The sequence below is a fragment of the Pezoporus flaviventris genome, unplaced genomic scaffold (genome assembly GCF_033815535.1).
Source record: "Pezoporus flaviventris isolate CSIRO_AGI_PZ_B2104156 unplaced genomic scaffold, CSIRO_AGI_Pfla_v1 ptg000014l, whole genome shotgun sequence".
NCBI classification, from domain to species: Eukaryota; Metazoa; Chordata; class Aves; order Psittaciformes; family Psittacidae; genus Pezoporus; species Pezoporus flaviventris.
In genome coordinates, this window is record NW_026892562.1 from 1,424,192 (window position 1) to 1,446,206 (window position 22,015).

Genomic DNA, 22,015 nt, shown 5'->3' on the forward strand with positions numbered 1-22,015 from the left:
TATTGCTTTGTAAGGATAAAAGAGAGGAAAGGGACTAGTCTTGGGGTAGGAGGAAAGCAAAGGGAGGAACTTGGACCTAAAGTCTTGGAGAGCTGGACTTGTATTCCTGCTATCAATAAGATGAAAGGAAAAAAAAATGTAAGCAGAAGCCAGTGCCTCAACTTTTTCCTTTGACCTAGTCAGAATCAAGAGGGAGCCAGGCTGTTTTGCCTTCCTCCAGCAACCTACTTTTCCTAGGTGTTATCTGACCCTTTCCTTACTCCTTTAATGCTTTTAACATTGATAATTAAGGATTCTGCTTTAGAAAGTACCCCAGTTTAGGCAGTAAACTTCAGTACATCTTTACTTGAGCTGAAGAGTCATCTGGACATAGTGAGCACCTCTGCCCTGGTTTTTGGATGAGGAGCTACACTGGCTTCAAACAAGGTCAAACTTTCAGATTAATCATTCTTCTCCAGTAAGAAGGGAAAAAAAGCCTCTTTTAAAAATAGAAAACTCAGATTAAAAGAGAAAGTCTTTCCAGCCATGAAGAGTAAAAAATGACACCATCCACATCTTTGATGTTTCAGGTAAAGTTAAGTGTAGAATTGAATGAGATGTGAACCATTCCTGTTTTCTACAGTGAAATTGTTAAGCCTGATGTTTCTTGGTTGGGAAACAGACATAATCTTTGTGATATTTACTTCAAGTATGATAAGAAGAATTATTTTTTTCCTTTACTGTCATATATTATCACTGAACAATTGTTGAAGGAACAAAAATATATACAGTAACTTCTGTGCACCTTAATTTGCTCCTGCTGTTTGACTTCCCAGTGTCAACCCATCACTTAATGTCAGCAGCATTACTTTCTTGTCCACATTACCAAGTCCAAGTGTCCGGGATATTAAATATGCTTGCAATTATATGTAAGAGGAAGGGAAAAAGTGATCCAAGCATTTCCTGTACTGTAGAAACACCTGAATATTGTTTCAGCTGAACTGTGTCTGACTTGTTGACAAAGTTCCCCTCCAAAACAGTCCTTAGTCCTGATCCTTAATGAAATACCATTTTTTTTGTTAATGATTCTGAGTTTTACGAACCCTTTCAGCTTCATTAAGAGAGCTTTTCTGGATAGGTCTAAGGATGTAACCACCCCAGACTCTGAGCATGCAGCAATGCCACCAGCTTTCACCTGGTACTGTACTACAGAAGTTACTTTCTCACTTTCTCATGGTTCTAAGGGAGGGATCTGATCCCAAGCTTGCAACTGTGGTGCATCTTGAATGGTTAAAAAACTCTGGTCAAGACATTCCCCAGAGGAAATACCTTTAAGAGAGAATAAGGAATTGTTTTCCATTTCCCTGGTGCCTAACAATAAAGCTGTTGATAGAGGTTTCCCTCTGGATCCCTCTCAGTTGTTTGCCACCCACCTCTAATGTTACTCCTGCAGCTGACCTGTTGAGAGATTCCTGTGAGGATTCCTAATATGTTCTGGGCAAAACCATAGAATCAAAGAATCATAGAATGATTCATAGAAAGGACCTCAAAATAGTTTAATTTCAACCCCCTGCCATGGGCAGGGACACCTTCCACTAGACCAAGTTGCTCAAGCCCTGTCCAGCCTGGCTTTCAACACTGCCAGGCATGGGGTGGCCACAGCTTCTCTTGGCAACCTGTGCCAGGGCCTCACCATTCTCACATCAAAGAACTCCTTCCTTATATCTAACCTAAAATTCCCCTGTTTAACAAACCCATTACCCCTTGTCCTATCACTACAGTCCCTGATGAAGAGTCCCTCTCCAGAGTCCTTGTAGGCCCCCTTCAGATACTGGAAGGCTGCTGTGAGGTCTCTACGCAGCCTTCTCTTCTCCAGACTCAAGAGCCCCAATTTTCTCAGCCTGTCTTCATATGGGAGGTGCTCCAGCCCCCTGATCATCCTCGTGGCTTCCCCTGGACTTTCTCCAGCAGCTCCATGGCCTTCTTATGTTGAGGACACCAGAACTGCACACAGTGCTGCAAGTGGGGTTTCACAGGAGCAGAGTAAACTGTTTCAAATCCTAGCCTGCATTAAATGGCAGATCCCAGGTAAATTATGTGTACATCTTCTAATTGTCCTACATGTGTCACATTTCCTGCATTTTGTGGGAGATCCCATATTGCTCACTATCCTATGAGTTTCACACCATAGCTAACAGAGAATTAGATTGAGAATTTAACTTAGCACAATTCATTTGTCCCACATAATTTGGAAGGTCTCATACTTCCTTCTCTGTAAGCAGATTGGTGAGGGCAGGACATCCCAGCAAACTAATGGTAAAATGGTAGGGTCACCTCTTCCATTAACACATCTGAATCTGGAAGAGGATGATTTACTATTCCCACCCCAAGCTCCTGTTGAAATGAACAATCCCATTCCTCACAAAGGACTAGTAGCTCTGCTGCATATTTAACTGGAATGGTAATATCACCAGTTGCATAGTTGAAGATGTAAGAATTATCATATAATTGAGCTAATTGCTTCCAGAGGGAAAGAAACAGAAAGAAGCTCCAAAAAGGTATTTGAAAATCAGACTTTACCTCTAAGTAACACCGTTTGCAGAGCTTTCAATGTCAGGTGGAACATAAATTATTGATTATTCTTTCTTGTAAGCATGTATATTTTCTGTCTTCTGTTAAATCTTTTCTCCCATCTATTGGGTCATGCTAACAGCTTCTATAATAAAATGTAGTACATACAGGTGACCAAAATGACTGTGTATTCTGAAGAATTAGCTGCAGTTAGTAACTGTTGATGCTGCATTCAGCGTTGCATTTTTCTAGTCCTGAGACACTGAGTAAGTGCAAAGCTGTGTTAACTCTTTTGTGATAGCTGGACCAGTAGCTGGTTAAAGTCAAAGGAAAGATCCCCATTAACTTCAGTTGTCTGTGAATGAAGATCTTGATATATATAGAAAGCCCCTGAAAGCAAAGTTTTGTTTTTTTAATGTATTGTCTCATTTGTTGAATAGCATGGCTTACTGCCCAGTGTTACGGCAGTGCACAATGACTATTCTTCCCACCCATTCTCCTTCTCTTCTTTCCTCATTAATCAGTGATGGATCACATTCAAATGTTTTGGAAGTTCTGTCTGGTTTTGATGTGATGGTACATAAAAATATCTACCAAGTAGTTATTAGGGTGCTTGGTGTGGCTGCATTTGTCCTGGGGAAACCTTCCCCTCCTATCTGAGAGCAGCAGCACATTTTGTGGGAAGGTTGGCAGCTCTACAAGGTCTTCTTTGAGGGGGGCTCCACTCCCTCTGCCCCAGTGGTACATCCATCATTTTTTGGTTTTCCTTTCCAAAATGCTTTTCACAAAAGTCACTTCCTTGTTTCACATTACTCCATGCTTTGTGAATTCAGACTGAAACATGCTGTGAAACAGATCCGTATCTGGTGTAAATCAGCATCATCCTGTTGCTGCTCTCAGCAGCAGAATGATGCTGATTTTTGGAGCTACAAATTCTGTACCCATGGAGAGAGAATCTTGCCCATGGACTTCTGCACAAAGGGGCAGTTTTGGTGGAATAAAAAAGGATTCATGTGTTTTGGGAAGAGATGTTAGCAGGAACAGCAAAAGGAAAATACCACCTACACAAGGTTTCACTTCATGGATATTAACATCTCTGTTCTGCCTAATACAATAATTCTGGATGATTTTTTTTTTTTCTTTTTTTGCTGTGACAACCCTCATATTGTTCACTTCTGGGTACTAGAAATTGGTGCCAAGCAAAAACAGGCCCAGGCTGCTAACTGTAGAAGAGAGCTCAATTAGTATCATAAAATAACCATATATAAATGTCTCTTTTGCACTCCCATTCCTTATATAACTCACCACCCCAAGCACCTTTTGAAAAAGTGGCTCAAAGTTTATTCAAGGATGCATTTGGTTAGATTTATAATATTTGTCACTTGTTGGCCAAAAGTGACATAAGGGATTTCAATGTGCTGCTTTTAACGTGGTGACACTGCCTTTAATTTAGCATTAGTGATTATATATGTTTGACTGTCAAATCACTGTATGTAGCTTTTGTGGTTGGAGGCTTGTTTTATCTAAGAATTCTGCTGAAGCTCTTCCAAACCAGAGCTCTCATGTGTATAATTATATTGTATTTTCATTATATAAACTTTATTTTTAAGACTGAAAACATATGAAATGATTATGGAAATGTGCATTCTATAAAACACCACCATGTATTTGTGGGTAGAGAAGCTTATAACAGAAATCAAATGTTGTCATTAATACATAGGTACAAGATTCATCCATGTGACCCATAAAACTAATGATGGAAGAGAGGGATCTGAAAAAGCATACAACTGCTCTTCAGATTGAAAGATATTTGTAGCACCCTTTTCTATGCATTAAATGGCACCTACTTGAGACTCTGTGGAAGTAGATGTCATAGCCTGCTGTTGAACAGTACTTGTAGATCCAAGTTAGGTGTTTCCAAAATACCTTTCAAAGTGACACTTCAAAAAAATAATAATTACTTCATTAATATGTTTGATTGGTGCAAATACAGCTCTGTTAGAGACCTATTTTGTTGCGAGACAACTATTTTGGTTGTTTGTCCTACAACTGTACACTGGGATGATGTCCTTAGATTAATTTCATTGTCTTCTGTCACAACCCAATGAGGACCTATTTCCATTTTGAATAGGTGCCACACAGTCCAACATTTTAAAAGATCTGCAAGAGAATATTGTTTAAGGCAGAAGCAAATATTATATCCAACAGCAAGATCTGGCTGGGAGGGATAAACTGTGCAAGTTCTGAGGAAGCTGTCATCACCATCATGTCTACAGTCTGTATCCATTCATAGATTTTTTTTTTTATTAATAAGGCTGTCAAGCGTTGTGCCTATGTTATAAATGGGGAACTGAATCACCATGTAAATTAAGCAATTTACAAGAACATACTAAGCATGTCCATATAATTTAGCATTTGAATCCAATTCTCCTTTTGCACCTTTACTCCATTTCGCTATGTAATAAGCTGTCCTTTATTTCAAACATCTTTGGTAGCTCCCTATGTAATCCAAGATTTTTTTCCTCTCTGCCTCATTAAGTTTTGCTTGATTAATAGTGACTCTTTAAAAAAAATCCACAAATGAAATAAAGACTCTAAAGGGGGTGCCATGAAAGCAAACCATTGCTTATATATATATGTGTATATATGCACATACAAACATAGCACAGAGAGCAAGACAGATACACACATTCATACACAGAGCAAACTAGTGGATACAGCCATCATCAGAACAATCTATGAATCATCTAAGATAAATGCTAACTCTTTCAAGGCAATCCTATACAATAGATCAATAAACAGTATCTTCACTTTGAAGCTGGGAATTCAGACCCAGTCATTTGCAAGCTAAAAAATAGGTCAAGGAATAATGGTGATAATTTGCCTTATCACCAAGCAGTGTGTGTGACCCTTGTCATCTGTAAACTGCTGACAAGCCCACTCATGTGGGCTGATTCTTCTGTAGGGGTCCTTGATGTTACAGTGCTGTAAATCCGAGTGGAAAATCAGGGCCAGAGTTTAAAAAATCCCTCTATGCATAACTTAAAAGTTAAGATATAATAAACTTTCAAAAAGACAACAAATGCAGAAAAATACCTGAGTCATTCCTAATCACCAGAGAAGTCACCTTAAGATAGTTTTGTGGGTTTATGTAGCAAATTTCTGCACAGCATTCTCAAAGTCCACAGCCTGAGTCACTCTAAGGTGAACTGCTCTGGGGCAGCCTGGAAACTGATGAATCTCTGTTGAGCAGTATGTATGTTTTCATAATCTTCACTTTAAGGTATGCCCATTCAACATCTAAGCTTCTGACCATTGGATAAGGAGATGGAAGCAGATGGAATGTGATTTCAGCATTTGGAAACACTCTGTGATTAATCTCTTCTTTAAGTGTGCTTATGTTTGAGGGACTTTGCATGCAGGCTGTCTCCTCAATGGTATGTTAAACTCTCTGGTCCAAAGAGTGCAAGAGGCAATGTGGTGGAGAAGAGGAATCCAAAAGGATGGAAAAACTGCAAAATACATTTCTTTAGAAGCACTGAAAAGGAATTTTAAAGGTTTGAAGAGCCTTTCTCATTTAAAGGAAAAATAATAAACTCTGATAATTTATCCAAACTCACCACATATAATTAAACGTTTAGGGGTCTGGAGTTGCAAAACAAGAGATGGTGGTTTCCACTATCTCCACAACGTATTTAATTTGCCAGTACATCATGGGTTCAAACACTGACATCTCTCAAAATGTTTGCAGATGATTTTTGTAGATTTTCAAAGCTCTACTAATTGCACCCTTCACTCATTCCACATCTCCATGTGTGTCCTGTCACTGGTGTCTTTTAAAATTTGTCTTTTGCAGTCTCAGCACTGGTTTTTGGTATAAGGGAGGAGTTTGCAAGCATACTGTATTTTAGCGTGGCATTTAGGCTTAGCTTCCATTGTGTGTGTATTTCCACTGAAGACAATTGGTTCATATTAGGTATTCTGCAGATCCAGTACTGAGTTTCTTACCATTTCTGGAGAGCAGAAGAGAGTAGAGCTAGAAACCTAATAACTGGTTTGAAGTCAATACAGAATTATCCTCAGCTTTTCTCCCAAACTTCTGTAAACAACTTCCCCACTCCCAAAATAACTTGCAAACTGTCTTTCCTCCTCATCATACTTATATATTCCTCTGCACTTCCTGATCTTGGCAGGGATATTTCAGAAATAGCTATTACAATGGTGTTTCCACTCTGAAAGAGGAAACACTGGATGGGAGGAGTTATGAAAGGAACAGAGGAAGCAAAGCTGTTTTCATACCATCTCAAGCTCCACTTTTATAGCAGAGGTAGAAATGCGTCTGGGTGAAGCATGCCACTGAGCCATAGGAGCCCCATCACACACAGCACAAGGCCAAAAGTGAATATGCATAAACCAGAGCGTGTGTGGCTCCTTTCATCATTCAGCACAGCTGATGCTGACAGGCAGCTCTAAAGTGTTGAACAAACTGAATGAATCAAGGTCAGCCCAGAGTCAGCAGCAAGCTTCCCTCCCTCCACGATTCACTGATACATGAAAGGTACTGACTGGATGGCTCTTCTGTGCAGCTTTGTGCAGAGCAGTCATACAGTAGAAGCTGCTCTGTCACATGTTTGTTAGCAATCCAAGATTTTAATTCTGAACTCTTCCATGAAACCAATAGCTATATTTTCTGGCTCTGGCCTGCCCGAGTACTTGGCCAGGGCTATGGGAATGAAATGTCAAAGCAGGCTGCCTATGAACTGAGATTGCTTTCATGCGTCTCCACCTGCTGGCTGGCATTTCACTAATTGCAACAGACCAGAGAGATGACAGCGTGCTTCCCAAGGTAACGAGCTTCCATGGAAAATCAGCTCTGTTCCACAAGAAGATAAGCAAATAAGCCTGATGGGAAAGATTATTTTCTATCTTGATAAAGAGCAACATCCTGCATAGCAGCTGACAGGTAGAAGGCCGCTGAGATTTTTCAATTCAAGCTTTTAAACTTCTGAAGCCTCAGTTGAGAAGACAAGCAGTAAGAAAGATAGAATCATAGAATAGTTAGGGTTGGAAAGGACCTTAAGATCATCAAGTTCCAAACCCTCTGCCATGGGCAGGGACACCTCATGCTAAACCATGTCACCCAAGGCTCTGTCTAGCCTGGCCTTGAACACCACCAGGGATGGAGCATTCACAACTTCTCTGGGCAACCCATTCCAGTGCCTCACCACCCTCACAGTAAAGAATTTATGTTGGCTTTCTGGGCTGCGAGCACATGCTGCTGGCTCAGGTTCAGTTTCTCATTGACCAACACCCCCAAGTCCTTCTCTGCAGGGCTGCTCTGAATCTCTTCTCTGCCCAACCTGTAGCTGTGCCTGGGATTGCTCCAACCCAGGTGTAGGACCTTGCACTTGGCATGGTTAAACTTCATGAGGTTGGCATCAGCCCACCTCACAAGCATGTCAAGGTCCCTCTGGATGGCATTCCTTCCCTCCAGGGTATCAACTGAACCACACAGCTTGGTGTCATCGGCAAACTTGCTGAGGGCGCACTCAATCCCACTGTCCATGTCAGCGACAAAGATGTTGAACAAGACTGGTCTCTACTTGTTACTGGTCTCCAGCCGGACATTGAGCCATTAACCACAAATCTCTGCATGCAGCCATCCAGTCAGTTCTTTATCCACCGAGTGGTCCACCCATCAAATTGATGTCTCTCCAATTTAGAGACAAGGATGTCATACAGGACAGTGCCAAACGCTTTGCACAAGTCCACGTAGATGACATCAGCTGCTCTACCCCTGTCCATCAGTTCCGTAGCCTCATCATAGAAGACCACCAAATTGGTCAGGCAGGATTTCCCCTTAGTGAAGCCATGCTGGCTGTCACCAACCACCTTGTTGTTTTTCATGTGCCTTAGCATGCCTTCCAGGAGAATCTGCACCAAGATTTTGCCAGGCACGGAGGTGAGACTGACTGGTCTGTAGTTCCCTGGGTCATCCATTTTCCCCTTTTGAAAATGGGGGTTATATTTCCCTTTTTGCCGTCGTCGGGAACTTCACCTGACTGCCATGAGTTTTCAAATATGATGGCCAGTGGCTTCGCAACTTCATTTGCCAGCTCCTTCAGGACCTGCAGATGGATTTTATCAGGTTCCATGGATTTGTGCATGTTCAGGTTCTTAGGATGGTCTCAAACCAGATCCTCTCCTACAGTGGGCCTAAGGTCTTCATTCTCACAGTCCTGTGTCTGCATTCCAAGACTTGGGTGGTGTGGTCAGAGCATTTGCCAGTGAAGGCTGAGGCAAAGAAGTCATTCAGAACCTCAGCCTTCTCCGAATCTAGGGTAGCCAGTTCTCCTGATAGCTTCTGGAGAGGGCCCACATTGTCCCTAGTCTGTCTTTTATTTGCAGTGTACCTATAGAATCACTCCCTGTTATCTTTCACACCCCTAGCCAAGTTTAATTCTAACTGGGCCTTAGCTTTACTAACCTGGTCCCTAGCTTCCAAGACAACATCCCTGTATTCTTCCCAGGCTGCCTGGCCTTGCTTCCACCAAGATTTTTGGAAGGAATTCAGAAAGTGTGGAAACATGGGAGTTTTATTTTACTACCAAAACCAGATGCTAAGAATGTTAACGTGCTCTCATTGACACAGTGAAAGAGGGAAATTGTTTATTAATATGTGGAAGCATGAGCATTCTGGGGCCCACAGCTTAGTTTCTGTGTGGTTGGAAAAGCAGTTACTTAGCAAATGCAGGCAAGCAGCTGTTTCAAATGGAAAGGAATAGAAATGATTAATGACTTCTATGCTTTAAAGAAATGAACCCACAGGATTTCTTTCTTCTACTGTGCTGTCCCATTCGGCCATTTCTGTCATGTGCCCTGGGACTTTATTTGGAAGTTTTCAATGATCTGTCATGAGCTACTCTTTAGAAACTTACTGGACCAGATCTGGAGCCAGACAGATGCCAGCTGTGGATGGGACCCACTTGTACATACATTTACAGACTCCAAGAACAGATTATCAGCACTTGATATTCTATGAACTTTGTACTGCAACAGCAATAGTATATCTTGTCTCAGACACTGAAGGGATGAGCACAGTAGTAAATACTATTTAGAGTAGGATCAGTGTTATCTTTTTCCTTTTGTAGCCACATTTTATTCAGGCTATATTATACAATGTAGAAGGCTTGGTGTGCTCCGAGGAACTGAAACAATAAGAGGAACAAACCCTTCCCTAAAGCCATGTTAGATATCAATACAGATTATCGGTATTTTATCAGCTTCTGCACTTCCAGCAATGGTTCGTTTTATCCTGCCCAAAATCCTAATTCTATCATCTGTTTCTCACGTATGCTTTCATTTAGGTTTTTAGGTTTTCCATGCATAGCATTGGAAGGTGGGAAAGGTTAAAAAGAGGATGAGGAAGAGAAAGAGGGATATGGAGAAAAGAAGAAGGAAGGCTATACAAAATACAGATAACGTTTTCTCTGAACTGTTCACAGCGAATCATCCAGCCAGTTTTATTAAAGTAGTATTTACCAGGGAGAGTAAATTCTCCTCTGACTTAACTTCACAAAATTAATTTGAATTTACTTCTATTCAAAAGGGTACATAATTTGATCCACTGAATGTTCTTTTGCTGTGTTTCTGATGATGTGAACTCAAAACCACCAAGTAATTTTGAAGAGTTTAATGCATCCTGAATGTGTCTAATACTTTAGCTAAGCACAGGCATCCAGCTAAAGAGAGTTCTCCTAGATTACTTCAAGACACAGCAGGACTGGAAGATGATATTTTGTTTTCTACAAGTATATCACTCTCAAGTCATCATTTCAACACAGGAAGTTATCTGTGACCTGGGACCACAATGTGCACTTGGACACAGCCTGCTGTCTGATGATATTTAAGAATCAACCACATAAGGCTTTCTTACAAAGTTGTCAAAAAGGCTCGGCTGATTATTTTGACTAAGCCTATTTAAAAATACCTGAATAAACTGATGCAAAATGAAAGCAACTTTTGCACATTTGAACTGCACCCTTCCTTTATATTCCTTATTTCCAGCATAGCAATAAAGATCAGCTCAAATGAATAGTGTTTCTATATCTCTCTGTAGATCTGCATCAGGTACTCAGGTGAATTAGTACTGATGCCATTCAAAGCTCAAAGCATGAGGATGAACATTACATGTCAGGGCACAAAATCACACATGGAGGTATAAATTCAGCTCTATGTTCAGCCCACTTTACTGAAAGCAGAAGTTGGTCCAATAGCCTGAATCTTCTTTCACAGGCTATTTTTGAAACTGATATAACTAAGGCAGGAAGTGTAAGTGTGTATGTATGTCTGTCTGTTGCTGCTCAACACCATATGAAGGCCAGATCTATTTTATGAAGTTGATTTTTATCCCTTTCTTTGTTGTTTTTTTTTTTGTTTTGGTTTTTTTTTTTTTTGTATTGCAAGATACTTCCTGAAAGCTTCTCCCTGGTAATCCTGTAGAGTATAGTAACAAGTACTGAGGTTTTATTCATACCTGGATTGTCTAGCTGATGTGCATGTGGATGAATTCCTCTCTGTTTTCCTGACCCTTTTTATCTTTCAGGCTCAGTGCATCACATAAGTATTTAGCATATGCTCTCATTTGACACTGTCTCAGTTAACATAGTATTTTACTGTCGTATTATAAATTCTTTTAAAATGGTGCTCAGTTGGAGGTCTCCATGTAGTACAATGAAGGTCTCTGTGTACTACAATATTTCTGCTCTGCTGTCCATCCATGAAAAAGCATAATTTAAAAAAATCAAGGCTGTGAATTTTCCATTTTTTTATCCCAAAGCATGTTAATGCTGAGCAGAATGTCAGGAAGTTGAACAGCCATGTGCATTATCTGCAAATAGATCATACATCAGCTGGTGTTCTCAGGCCCTTTACTGGTAGAGTTGCACTACCAGTGATGAAATACTCATTTTGAACACTTCACTATGAATACCCTTCTTAGTGTTCCTGCTTTGGCAAGAGAGTTATTGCCTGCAAATCCTTTGCCAGTCACCGAGTATAACAAACTATTACTATGGAAAATAAAAGTCAGTGGGAAACTGATTATCTGAGAGGCAATTCAGAAGTGTCTGGAGAGCTGTACATTAGCCTGGTAGTGACTACGTCTTATTGAATGAAAGACTATGAAAATTAAGCAAGGGAATCAGCATGATATAACAATTTCTGTAGGAAAGAAACAGTGTAAAGCTGTCCAATAGTTTGTGAATTGCTCTTGGTGTTAAAAGACGCCTGATAAGATAGGCAGCCATGTACATCTCTGCAAAGTGACTAGAAAGCCAGTATAAAGGGGTGGCTATGAGGTGACTGTTACAGTGAAACCCCACATGGTGCTACAGCAGCCCCTGCCTCACTTGGGCCACTGAGGTGTCAAAGGCAGCAAAACACCCTTTCCCAGGTTAGTGACGCCTTGGTTCTGGCACAGGCCCTTATCCCTCTTCTTTCTATTCTGTAAGCTGAGGCTTGTAAGCTCAAGGAATAGAAGTAAGCTTTAGTCTAGCAGCACAAATACTGAAGCAACTTACTTCTGGCTGGAACAAGGAGGAACTGTGGAAGGAATTGCAGCTCTCTGAGTCATACTACCTCCTTGGAGTTTCTTTTGGAGTAGTGCAGCTCTGCACCATGCCTTAGGCTGACTCTAGAGTTAAGCTCAGCCATCTTCTTATCCACAAAGTGATAAAGAAGGCAAGACAGTGGATTATCATAGCCTCAAATCTCCCGATTGTAGCTCTAAATATAGCCAAACAAGTAAAAATCTGTTTCTGGACACAGTACAACTATTTAGCTCTCAACCCTTCAGAAAACATACATGAGAAAAACAAAAACCAAAATACCCCAAACAGTTGTCTCCTAAGCAAGAATCTGTATGTGGAACCATGTTAAGCACATTCTGATCTCCAGCCAGAAAGTGAAAAATTCCCAACCGCCACACCTATCCAGGGTGTGACTAGAGACTATCAACTAGTTTATATTTGCACTTTGATATATAGCACATGCTTAACATCATATGGTGTATCCTTTGAAAAAAAAATAGCAACAAGTTTCAACATAGAAATTGTGTTAGATTAGGAGGCCAGAATAAATAAGAGCCAATGAGTTGTAGAATGACTTGAGATAGCATATAAGATCTCATCTTAAAAAGTAACATGAAGGCAGTGCACTGTAGATGAAATACATAATGAAAAAAACATTCCAAACTTCTCATTTAAGAAAAGATTACAAATAAAATAGGCTCGGGCATGCCAAGTGTAAAATCTTTGATATGGAAATGCAGTAATGGTTAAATGAAATGGGCTGAAAATCTATTTATCAACAGTCTGTAATGCCTAGCTGGATCATCCCATCAGAAAAGCAAGTAAGGAGTAGTAGGAGAATATGCAGGCAGCGTTCAAAAGTTTACATACCTCCTGCTTTCTTACTTCAAGATATAGTCCTTCACCTTAACTAGAGATTTGGAGAAGTTAAAAAGCTGCTATGAAAGCACACCTCAAATGATTACAGAAACATGCCCTGAAACCCAGATTTTCAGGAGTCATCTTGTATGTTCAGCCTGAGAAATACTAAAGGGACCTGGTCCCTAGACTGTGAAAAGGAGCCCCTGTAAGCATCATGGATTGATATTACCAAACAGTGCTACTCATTTTTGGAAACCTCAGCCCAAGCTGAGGGTACTCCATGAGGTATGTATTCATGGAAATGCTGCTGTGAGAAAGATTGTGCTCCGTGTGACACTGCCCAACTTCAATGAGTTCCGCGCATCCAACTGAATGCGGAATTCGGGCTGTTTCTATTACCTTGATTCATTTCTCTTTTTATTCACACTAGCCTTCTATTACATTATTGCCAATGGGCATGTAAGTCATGACTGCGCCTTACATGTGAATCACAAACGCAAGTGCCATGGAAATTGAACTTCTTGACCTGCTTGCATTTTTCTCTTTGATGTCAGTCTGAATAGGCATTTTTGACTGGAACACATTTTTAATTTCGAGACCTGGCAAGACAACCACAATGTTTTCTGTAAGGAAGTTCATCGAAGAATTCTTTGTTGTTCTTCCCAAATTACTTTCCTAAAGAAAGAGTGTCAGCAAATAACATTACAGAAGGCCCAGGTCATATTTCCACTGTGTTCAAATGCAGGAAACAGAAAAATCAGTTACTGTGTTCCTGTTCACCTGGCAAATACACAGTCTGAACTATATCAGCCTGAGCAAGTTGCAAATTTACCATTAATTTGACACAGAGCTGAAAATGGAAGATAGTTTTCATTCAGTGGAAGATATTTTCATTATTGAGGACATCACAGTGGCAATCTGGATTCAGGGTTATCATGCAATCCATGGGGCAGAGGCGTGCTTTAGGAACTCAGGGAATGTGGGAGAGGCGAACTGAGATGAAGGCCCCTAACTCCAACCCTGCACTCAGGGCCCAGGCTTGAGCACTGAATTGGTCTCCTGGGAACCAGAGCTCTGGTCTCTTCCATGCTACCTGCTTACTGCTATAGATCAGGGTGACTGGCAAAAGGCTAGGAAATTTGCAAGGGATCCAGGGCCAATATAAGATTTCCATTTGAAATAATGCAATGTTTTGCTCAATGTTTTGTAGAGATGTTTGTTTTGAAATCTACAATTTCCCATCTCATTACTGATGACCTGTTTAAAATAATAAAACCAGAAAGCTTTACAAGATGAATGACACTTGGGGCAGGGATCAAAACCTCACTTGTGTTTCTAGAGGCTCTTTCAATGCTTGGAAACCTGGTTCTTGCACCCATCAAACACAGAGGACACTTTTTTTCACATTCTCAAACAGGAAGCTTCAAAAAGAGATGTCCAGGTCATCTATTACGTTGTTAATCTTCATTTCAGTTCACAATATGGTTCTTAAAGCTGCAGGGTTTCAGGTAAATAAATATTCTAGAACTAGAAAATAAGTATCTATTCAAATTATACATCCATGCTATTTGAAGGAAGATTTTGTTTCAGACATGTGGCTTTCTGGGAAAAATTATTGTTTGATATACTGTTCTGTAATTTGTTATTTAGGCCTTTCCTAGAACTATCAATCTTGCAAAGAGGCAGCAAATAATGTTATGGCTGGGAAGATGGCACGGATGTTGACTTGTGGGAGTTCCAGATGGACTCAAGGACTCACATAAAGTCACATTTTATAGCTAAGCTGATGGAAAAGGAAATTTTCATTACCAAATCATTACAAGTAACTCCATAGTTAAGCTTATAAGAACAGGGTATTTACTTCAAGCCAATGTTTCAAACCTCCTCAAATCCACAAGTAGAGCTGATTAACTACAAAATGAATCTATCAAAGCCTGGAACACAAATTTGAGGTTGTTTGGTAAAGATGTAGGAACAGTACTTTTGAAACCTCATGATTTTCAGCTTTCTTCTGAGATTTACTTTTTTTTTTTTTTTCCTGCAGAGAAAGGGAGAAAGAAACTTTGAAACTATGCACTAGTTACATTACTGCACTGCTTTTCTGGAGAGAGAATATGAAATTGTAGATGAATTTAAAGCCATAACCATTTTACCACTGATTTTGGAAGAACCAAGGTTGACAGAAAGTAGGGAAAGGCCAAAGCAGGCATCTTGAATTTAGGTCTGTAAGGCTTGAAGATGCCACTGCAAGGTGTCTCTTTTAAAACAGACTCAAGTCACCTTGCACTGTATACCCTGTATTTCTGGTTTGGGGTTTTATTTTCCAGCAGATAGTAGGAGTCAACAAGCAGCACCGTTTCTGCTTGTATAGGTGCAACTACGGAATGCAGAGGAAACTAATCAAGAAAGGCTAAAGGTGACAAAAGTAACTTAGCCAAGGTATTTGCTACGTAAGTAAGTTTTTGAGACTTATTTCCAAAAGATGAAGCTATAACTGTCAGTTGTTTTGACCTAAAAGAATGGGCTATTTCTGGATGCATTTGCAGTGCTTGGTATGGATAGCTCTCAGTCTCAGATACACAATGGTATAACAAAAATAACTAACTGAGAAAGTGTATTTGTTTCGTTAATTTAATAACTTCAACCAGGATAACGGATCTAATTTTAGCTTTGTGTAAGTCAGTTCATACTTGTTGACTGGTCTGTTCTTTCTAAGCATATTGCTTGTGACAATACTGGTTCACAAGCAGGATACCAACATGCACATGGTGATTTCTATTGTTTGGTTTGGTTTTTTTTTTCTGTGAATTGTGCAGGTGAGGATGCCTTACTGCCTGGACAATAACTGACTTAAAATGTATTTTAAATATACCTAATGCCTATTAATTTGTAAAGATGTAGAAGAATATAATACAACTAAACAACTTCAGGAAGAGTGCCTTCATTACTAAAAGGTATGTTGAACATGTGCTGAATCACCTTCACAGAGGCATCCTCCTATGCCTTATCTCACTCTCACAATGCCTTTATCTTACTGGCACAAAACCATATTTTATTTTCCTGGAGAAAATTGTGTCAAAGTGTACAATAACAATAGAGCACTCACTGAGGCCAAGCAGAATTATTTCTTTGATGACAAGAAACAGTGATTTTGAAGACCCTTCCTGTGACTGCTGAGCACTTTCTCTCAAGTCCTGAGCATCCTCATACTCAGTTTTCATATTGTAAGATGTACTTCGCACCTCACAGCTTTCAATCCTTCAGTAATATATGGATCTCTTCTGCTTAGTTCAGAAGGATCACCAAAATGTTTAATTAGAGGGTGCTACCATTTTCCAGAATGCTGTCTGGTATGCTGAAAGAATACAGCAACTAATCTTTGTGAGTAAATTACTGTTATGTTTAACAGAAGATTTATCACATGGTTTCCAGTAGCATCCCAGTTTGGTGCTGCATCAAACTTACCGTTTCTTTTTTTATTAAATAATTCAATAGCATTTCCTCTCCAGCAGTGTTCATCAACCTACAAGTCCCACAGAGACATCAGAAGTCTTTAATGCAGGTTTTCAGAGTAAATGAAACCTTTTTTCGGTGTGGTTGCCTTTGTAATAACAGTCTTCTTATTTGTTGGATACTTACGTAACGTAAGATGAAAAGACATTTTATAGCCTTCTGGCAAGAGGACTTAAAATTAACAGCATACCTGTGGCTGCCCTAAGCCAGGGAGGGAGTCATTTTCAGGCCATGGGAAAACTGCAGTTTTGCATCCTTTGCTTCTTCTGACTTGCTGGTGTTCAGTATTTCCATAGACTTGTTTTTCATTAAAGCATCACCATCATCATGCACAAAAAGAAAAAATTAACTAATTGATTCTGATGAAAGAACAAGAGACCAAGGTGGTAAGTGATAACTGTCCCCCATCAGCATTTCCCCAGAGAATGTGGTGGTTTAACTTATTTCATTTTATGTTTTCATGCCTGGCTAGGCTCTCACATTGCACACACTCAGTTGGCTCTCTATGCAAACGCTATTAACTGTATGATTACCTCTGGCAGCAGAACCAAACAGATGCAGTGCACATCTAGAGGTATGAATCTTCAGCCTCCAGGTAGCTTTATGGGCCATATCCTGCCAACCATCTACAGGCAGGCAGACTCCCACTGAATTTAAAGGCTGTTTTACAAAACAATCAATGGCCCTTCACACTGACTCCCTCTCAATATGCAAAAAGGAAAAACACAAAAAGATAATGATCTGGGTTTTGATCTCACCCATACTGGGCTGACAGAAGGGTAATCCCATTGACTTTAGCTAATTTATTTCATCAGTCAAAAGACTTTCACAGGCTTTGGGCTAGGCCTTTAAACAAATGTAAACTTGATCAGAACCAAGCCCAATAGTATTCATGCTCATTCTTGCTTTGAATAGTTGTCTTCCATAGCAGGTTTCCATCTGGAACCCTATTGACCTCAGCACAAAGTTTTGGTATTTGAAATTAAGTTGACAACTATTTTCAAACAAGGTAATTACTCCCCATTGTAAATGCAGACTGCTTTTAATCCTTAAAGAAGCAAGTTGGAGGTAGTTTCCTACTCATCCCCATTGATTACCAACAAACAAACAGATATGTCACTGCTCAAGTCCCCACAGTAATGCAGCTCCTAAAGACATGCCTGAGCCGGTCTGCTCGGATATTGCTGTCTGCAGCATGGAGCATAGTGTGACCATCAAAACCACACAGGCCCCTGGGTAAATACCTGGGCTACTAGCCTGTCCTGAGCATTGGCCTGCTGCAGTCATGCTGCTGTTAAATACTTGTGCTAGCTAGTTGGGAGGCAGGTCTGGGGAGCTGGCTATATGAGCTGCCATCACCACAAGGTAGATAAAGACAGGGCTCATCAAGGTGGTTGCATCCAATTCCAGCTACATCCCAGGGCTTTCAGAGCCAGTGGAAGAGCCCAATGGGGTAAGCAGAGCAAGGTGTTTGCTCTTCTCACCCCAGACACTGGAGGTAAGAGATGTGGCAGCCAGCAGAGCACCAACAGGACCGATTAGGTGATGGGTGTGTCAGGCCCTCATCTATGATCCTGCTTGGAAAAACAATTCTGGTTTCACAAAAGCCCCGTGAGATCTGTAATAACCCCAGGTGGCTGAGACCCCAGTTTCATGGCTCAGAGAGGTGCGCAGTTAATTGGTATATTGCATCTACTGGGGATCAGAAAGACTAATGCTAATACTACCACATCAGACATGCTTCTTCTTTGCTTCTCAGCAAAGACTCCTTTGCTTCTTCAGCCTTTGGGTTGCTTGAACTTCATTCAGCAGTAACAGTTACCCACAATGCTAGAGATGGCAGTGATATTAGATCAGAAAATGACTCATTATTGAACTAGCCCTGTCAAGCAAGATAAATACCATTTAGTTGTTAGCTAATCTGTTTTTGTTTGTGTTCTTAATTCATCCAAGACACTGATTACATTGCAGTCTGTCATGCTAGCATTAAGTATATGTTGTTACAATGCTCTTTGCTTTGTAAAGCGAACATTTATGAATACAATAGCTGTATTTGTCTGTCAATATTAGATCACTGCTGACATACTGTGCATCAGCACTCTGTGTCATAACGTGCGGAAGAATATTTTGGGTTTTCAGGATTCAAATATGGGAAGGCAGTATTTAATTTAACAGCATTTAAGCAACTAGAATTCTCACCTAAGATACACTTCTGCTATCTGTCATCTTCATCTGCTAGCTGTTCCATCTCCATGACCTAAGTTTTGTGGCTTGATACTGTGTTGAATCAGCTTTGGACTTTAACCTAAGAAGGAAGGCTGACAGGGGCTGTTTTAAGAGGCCTTGAAGGATGCTTTTGCACCTCGATGCTGAAATTTTATCAATGCAAGCAGCTCCTGGGGGTGCTCAGCACCTCCAAAGTTCTCCTCCTGAAAGAATTCAGGGTTTGCATTTCAGTTACTTGTTCCCATTGTACTTCCTCTCACTCTGTTTTTAGTTTTGTTTAGCACTTAGGTAGCTTTTGGGAAGGCTATTTATGTAAATGTAAAATTTTCATGATAAAGAAAGTAGTTTGCATTTAGAAAGAGAGGAAACCATTGATCTTGATAATAGAGAGAAACTTTCTAACTTGCATGGTTTGCAAATCCAGTACCAATTGCTGAACTTTGTAAAACAGTAAATAGGCAAAGGTGCATGGTAAAAAAGGAGGTGAAAAGCTTCATAGAACATGCTATTTGAACTCTATTTGAATTTAATGCCAAGTAAATTGGCATACCAGGTATGGAATTCATCAACTGTCACATTTTATGAAGTCTTTACAGACTCAAGCAAAAGATCTTGCTACAATCACTTCATGATCAAGTCTTTTTCTGAAAATCAGAGAGAGATAACTAATTATTTTGTGCAGGCTGAGAAAAAAATGTGTGGCTTTGCAAAGTTCCATCATACGTACAACAGGACTTCAATACTTAAGATTTCTGATTGTTTTCCTAAACCTGACCACAATATTATGCAGGCAGAACTGAAACAAAAAATATTAGCAACGAATTTATGATACTTTGGAACCAAGTTAGCTGTGGGCATCTTTCAGGAGAGGCATGAACACACACTTACTGTCCATCACTATGTTTGCCTTCCACTAGAGTCCTTTAGGTCTTTTGTTTTATTTACACTGATTGTAAGAAATTCTTGCAGAGCCCACTGGTTAATCCTGCTATGTTAAACAAGCTGCTAAGTGATGTGGGAAACCATTGCAAAGATACTTGGCTGAGACTGATACACTACACTATGTCTATAACCTCCTTGCATCTGATAGTACTATTGTTTGGTACAGGCTGTGTGAGAGGCTGTAGCTTCTATCAGTCTGACTTGATGCTTCATACCACATTTCTCATGCAGATGATTCTGTCTCCCAGATTTAACACATAGGCAATACAAGACTCAGAGAGTGGGATGAAAATGAGTGAAGTAACTTCTATTCTCCCTCTTGAGTACATAAATGCTGCATTGTACCGCTTGTCAGGTACATTTTATGTTTTGAGACAATAGTTTATTTTTCTCATCTATAGCATAAGATATTATCATCACTATCCTTACTATTATATGATATCATTTAAACTAGTCCAAAATTGCATACCTGTATGCAGTTCCATCTCGTTCTTGATCAGCTGAGCCAAACAGATAACTATGCCATGAGTAAAGCTAGGGCCTCAAGCTGCTTGGGCTCCATGAGCTTGGAAGCGAAGACAGCAGAGAGGGTTTCTCAAGAACAGATGTTTGTGAATAAGAGCATGTTAACTATGTTAACTTCTCTCATCAGAGGAGAGAAGATACAGCCTGAGTTGAGGATCTGGCTTTCCTAGTAAGAAGATGCACCGGAACATATGAGACCTGTGTCTGACTGGCTTTTCCAGCCAGCTCCACTGGACTGAGGACTGGAAGTGCGATGACTGTGTGGATTCCTGAGAGCTCCAGGGAAATGAATCCTACGTAGAGGATGGTAACCCTGTGATACAAATGAAACCAACACATATTTTCACATACATTTTTGCTTCCACTGAAATTGTTTCAACTGTGGAAGCATCAGCAAGGAATTATATGACCTTAGTTCCCCTGAGGTTGGAACAGTAAGGGGAAATCAATGCAAGACCTTTTGTAATGGTTGGAGTTGATGATCTTAAAGGTCTTTTCCAACCTAAATGATTCTATGATTCTATAAAATCACACCAGCAGAGCCATGGTCAGGAGATAACAAAGCAAAAACACACCAAAGTCCCTGTTCTTTGGCACTTACAAACTTAATTAAAGGGTAACGTAATCAAGCTGGTGATTAATCATAAACTTTTTATCAATGGAGAATGATAGATTTTCCTGCCAAAGCCTCTAGCTCACGTTTTGCTATCACTCTGGCTTGAGCAAGTGCTTGCACTCAATCCTTCCACACTTGCCCAACATGTGTCTGAAACAGATTCGTGGGAGCCTGTGGAATTATACCAGGATAAAATCAGTCCTGGGACATAATCACAAGGTATTAGGATCCTTCCTCAAACTCCTGATACCTTCAGAGAGTCAAATAAATGGATCTGAATGCATATTCCTATTGGGTGATAAGAAATTTTTATGGCACAAGTAGTGCATTGCTTTGTAGATAAACTGCATGTTGCTTAAGGGCATTACATTTATAATCCCTCAGGCAAGGGTGTGCATTATCCTCGGTTTCAACAGTACAGGGTGGCAAGAAAGACATCTGGAGGGAAAGCCATACCTCATCCTGCTGGATAATGCTGTTACTAAAACAGGAGGGAAATGGAGGGGTACTAGTTTGCCACAGCTAGGAGGGATAAAAAGGCTAAGAGTTTACATACTCGGATTCCTCTGAAAGGAAACTAACAGCATGGGAACAGAATTCCTACAGGATTCCTCACACCACTGTAACAAACCCACCACAAAGCTAAGACAGTCTGCATGTGAACATAAACAAAGTCAGAACTTTACAGAAAACAAAGCCTTGGGGGTTGGGTGGGGTAGGGAAATACCTCCAACTTCAAGTAGATGCTGTTCTAAGAGGGTCTCTTTGTAATAAACTCCCACACTGTAGCACTAAACCTTAATGGTCTGTGAAAGTTATTATGGGATGTTTTTAGCATTCAGTTTCATTCTGACAAGAGTTTATGATGTGTATTACAGGAGAATACTGTTAAGCTAATCATATTTATACCAAATCTTTGTAATATAATAGCTTCAAATATTTTGAGCAAGGCACAACTTGACTTTTCATAGATACAAAACTTTTAATGATGTTAGTTTCCTATTGCTTCCCAAGTCCATCTGTTAGAGCTGCTAAAGATCAAGGGCAATCATTTCTTTTTTCTACATGCTGAACAGTGGAAAAGATATTTGGCTTCCCGGGTTCTAATTCTGCACTTTTTTTATTTCCAGGGACAGTCTCTTCAGGCAGTATCAATTTGTCATTTTCTTTTCAAGACATACCTGGTGTAAGT

General features: G+C 40.1%; 1 long non-coding RNA gene across 1 annotated transcript in view; it reads right to left on the reverse strand.

Moving 5' to 3' along the window:
• Window positions 1-6,033, reverse strand: part of LOC133269133 (uncharacterized) — a 31,722-nt gene extending 25,689 nt beyond the window's left edge. Inside the window, exon 1 of the long non-coding RNA XR_009743328.1 lies at window positions 5,647-6,033. This is a non-coding gene — a long non-coding RNA (uncharacterized LOC133269133). The remainder of the gene's footprint in view (window positions 1-5,646) is intronic.
• Between the last annotated feature and the right edge of the window lie 15,982 nt (window positions 6,034-22,015).